The sequence below is a fragment of the Copadichromis virginalis genome, linkage group LG8, assembly GCF_057382275.1.
Source record: "Copadichromis virginalis isolate Kocher_CV1m ecotype Utaka linkage group LG8, C_Virginalis_male_GT1.1, whole genome shotgun sequence".
NCBI classification, from domain to species: Eukaryota; Metazoa; Chordata; class Actinopteri; order Cichliformes; family Cichlidae; genus Copadichromis; species Copadichromis virginalis.
This window is the reverse complement of record NC_140625.1, coordinates 23,448,579-23,452,802: the sequence shown is the minus strand read 5'-3', so window position 1 is coordinate 23,452,802 and position 4,224 is coordinate 23,448,579. Positions and strand designations below refer to the sequence as shown.

At 38.1% G+C, this 4,224-nt stretch overlaps 1 protein-coding gene across 3 annotated transcripts in view; it reads right to left on the bottom strand.

Annotated features, from left to right (window-relative positions):
* Window positions 1–1,497: 1,497 nt before the first annotated feature.
* Window positions 1,498–4,224, bottom strand: part of pgs1 (phosphatidylglycerophosphate synthase 1) — a 44,315-nt gene continuing 41,588 nt past the window's right edge. For 2 of the 3 annotated variants that reach the window (XM_085466658.1, XM_085466659.1), the window contains one exon: window positions 1,498–2,369. The gene's annotated coding sequence lies outside the window, so the exon portion shown is untranslated. The remainder of the gene's footprint in view (window positions 2,370–4,224) is intronic. The other variant, XR_014922002.1, reaches the window with a different exon arrangement.

Genomic DNA, 4,224 nt, shown 5'->3' with positions numbered 1-4,224 from the left:
TCTTCTGCTCCTGTTTGAGTTCATTATTTTACTGAAGTTGTTTTATTGTTCATTTGTAATGAATAAGTTTGATTTAAAATGAAGTGAGAATGGTTCCGATTAGTTTTCTCTAAGCACCTTCTGAGGTTGTTCGACCGCATTTCTTCTGTAGTGTAAACACTAACGTGTCCTGATGCAACCTAGACAGTCATTAATGCAGGACATGGTGGCCTCTGCAGTCACCTGTAACCTCATCCTGCCAAACAGCTGCAATAAACTAAACACAGCCGGCCTTTTATCTTGTATAACCTTTTTTTTTTTTTAATGAACTTTTGTATGGGTTTAATTCCAGTGCTCCCTGTCCCACTTGACCTCAATCTAAAGCATGCCGCCAGCTACCGAACACAGGTTTCAATACTCTGTTCTCATTCATTTAAGCACTTATCTCACCTTTATCTAATGTAACTCATGAAGCAGCCAGTCATTCTAGCAGAGCTGTCAGTAAACTACGTTATCTTCTGTAAAGTTTCCCCACATCCTGCTAATGTTGATGTGACCTGATTACTCTGGAAAACCACAGCGCATATCAAGGAGATGAAAGCACGAGCACTGAAGCAGACCTGGGAAATTCCCCTTCCAGCGAAAGGTACGGCTGAAGTAGTACGTGTTAGAGCTGTGACAGAAGGCAGACTAATCAGACATCGGCTTATGTGTCGCACTCCGCAAAATATTAGTACGAGTCGATCTCGCTGTGTTCTTCTCAACTGGCAAGAGTGGCTCACGCAGTGTTCACTAGTGACGATTAGTCAACATTTGAATCATACTTGATGGCCGATTTGTGGTCAAACACCCACATAATTCCAAAATTCATGACAGGTTTTTTTCAGGGCTCCAAGTGGTTACAAACAAATTTTTATGACAGCTGTCAGAGCTTTACAGTCCACTGTGTGAGCTGTCATCACAAAGCAAAACAAAGGGACATCATAAAAAGGAAGGAAACTCGAAAGTGATTGATCTGAATGCAGTGGAAAACACACCACAGGGTTCAGGTACCTGAAGCTGCAAGAGGCTGAAATGGTTCCAAACTGAAGCCAGATCTTAGTGGAGGCACCAGGAAAGATGGAGGCTTATTGCTTAAACCTTTTTAACTTTATTGGGATTATTTTACAAAAATAGCTTCATGTTGTATAATGACTTGAAACTAAGATCAAAAACACATCAGGAAAGTATTCAAGTGAGAATTTGAGGTTTTCTTGTAAACTTTTATACAAGCATATTTGTTTTTGCAACCAGAGAAGTCTGCCCCTGGTGGCCATTAGAAAGAATGCATTTCCGCATTGGCCTCACTGAAGCTGTCTGTCAAGGTCAGTCATTCCCAAAATAATTTGACTTTAAAGTCAAATAGATTTCTATTTTCTATTCAGTTTTTCTTTTAGAATCACAAAGGATGCTTTGGTTTTGTTTTTTGTTATTTAGACTAAAATTTTAAAATCTTTACATTTAAAAAGAAACAACTAATGAAACGAGGCTGAATTGTTAATTTAATAATGAAGTGATGAATAGGATTCAACAAATAAAACAAAAGATTAAAAAAAAGACTGAAAACACACAAAGACTAAGGAACACAACAAAAGCAAACAGAGCAGCTTCAGAAAACATTTTCTTTTATATCTAACATGTAAAAAACCAGCAGGAGTGGTCGTCGAGCAGAAAAACCAAAACAAAGAGCTAATAGACACCAAACCTCAGGAAACCTTTCACGTCAGCTTTGTTTCATCTCTCGTTTAAAGCTTTTCCACACGAATCGCTGAACTCGAGCTCAATCAGAAAAATCAAACGCTTGAGGACACTTTAAAAACTCCCCACACATTCACTCTTTAATTTACAACAATAACACAGACTGTACAGTCAACTTTACTGCAGGCAGAGCTGTAAACACAGCGTCAAACGCTCATCGAGGGGTCGTCACCAAACAACCTTCATCTGATCAGAGACGTTCACACATGAAGTGCCTGCTTTTTTCCTCCATGCATGCAACACATACCTGTGGACGTGTACGTATGTTAACAGAAGTACGTTTTTTTTTTTTTTTTATGCTTGTAGTTAATAACACTACAAAACCAGAGTCCCACAGTGCTATGACGTCACGTGTTAATACATAAAGAGTGTAACGGTGTGAAGGTGGATCCAGAGCTTTAACAAACAGGATTTACCTCCCGAGTCCGCCACATACATGTGCTGCTGTGTGTGTGCATGTGTTTCAGTCACTTCCTATGACACACAGAGGACGCCGGCTCCCAGCGTGCTGAAGGTCATCCAGAGTGTGCTTCTTCCACAGGAGCTGGCCGACCTCCACCTTCAATTCATGTCCAGAATGGACTGTCTGCCACCTGCGGGAAAAAAAAAAAGCTCAATCTGCTGATTCCCGAGTGATTTTTAGTTGTGGTTTGTGGTTATCATAAAGGACATGATGTGAAGGCTGAGAGTCTGGCAGCACTGCCGAGGTCTTCCTCATTATCACCATTTTTGTTTGTTTTCTAAATGATTTCTGTCCTTGAAGACAACCTGAAGGTTTTTCTAAAATCTAAAAGACTCTTATTAAGCTGGAATAAAACATTAGAAAATATGGAGCATTAATAACACCTGCTAGCTGGTATCAATACATGTTAACAGCAGTATTAACACAGGCTAAATGAGCCTGTGTTAATTTATTCCTTACGGTTTAAGCCCAAACTCACGCTGACAGTTTTCTACACCAGCATTCCTTTATCGTGTAGAAAACCCGAGACACACTGGTTAAATTGCGCTTCTTTATCTTATATTAAGATATCTCAGAGATTAAATGTGTAGTTAAACTTGTTCACAGTGACAGAAACTGGAGTCCAGCCCACATAAGCTCAGAGTGGGCTGTTTGTGGCCTGTGATGTAAAATTAGTTTGACATCCCCGCGATGAAATGCTTTATCACAGGGACGTCAAACTTTTACTCTGAATGCTCAGTTTCTGGTTTGAAACACACTTTTTTCAGTTTCTGTCTTTCATGCAGGTAGTGAGGATTTGTAAACAAGTTGGCATCTTGAAAGCAAACTAGGGGCAACCTGCCAGCATGCAAAGCAACCACAAGCAGGTTTTTGGTGCAGCATCCTCTGCACTTGATTTCACCCAGCAACTACTCACATGCAAACAAAGTGCATGTTTCCAGGGGACTGCTGACTGGTCTTTAGCAGTGATCTACTGTTAGACATTTTTTTATATTGACTGTTTTATATGTTTAAGCACTTTGACCTACAACAGCAGCATTACTGTACTAAAATGATAATTATTATTATTAATATATCTGTTTGACTGCATGAGCACTGAGCAACCAAATGGCTCACAGGTACATTACTTATCTATATCATATGGTATTATGTGATCACGCTGCATGGCAACCAACTATCAAAGGGCTAATATGACCCATTTTTAGCATTTCAGAACCTATATTACCTTTAAAAAAATGACATTGTTTTAATTCCATGAAAATAAAAACCTGATCCGCAGAAAGAGCAGAGCCTCCACTTTTATCCATCTTAAACTCACCTTTGTTTTAATATTTACATCATTTCCAACAAAACAACAAGACCGTTGGCATTTTCAGCATTTTAGTAACAGGAATATGAGGTTTGGTTACATAACCTCACATTTATAAACTGTTATAATAAATTAGATTAATATATTTGATTTGCATTCATCAGCTGCTTAAAAAAAACAACATGTTTTTTGCTTTTCCTTTAAAGGCACAAAGAGACCTGTTGCTTCTACTTTTATGTCTGATAATTACGGTGAAATTAATTCACATATGCATCTTCTCAGTGCTTACATGAGTCGGTTAATTACCATCACAAAGCACAAACTTTGGAGCCCTTGTGCAGCGTTACATTTTATATGTTCAGGGTGGAAGCTTTGCTGTGTCCTTTCCTGGACTCTTCCATAGACTTTTCCATATAATTTTGTCAGTGCAATTTCAAATGTTAAATTTAATAGAATCTGATCACTATACATTTATATGTTGTTGGGTTTTTTTTTTTATCTTAACAAGTTGGTGTGATTACATGAATTTAAGACGATTACCTGGCAGAAGTTCAGATTCAAACTGATTTTGATGGTTTACATTTCCTTAGCTTTAAAGTTCATATTTCTGGTTGTTTTTGTGTCATATTTCTCTAACTAAATAAAATTAACTTGGAAAATGTCTTGGCTGTAAAAA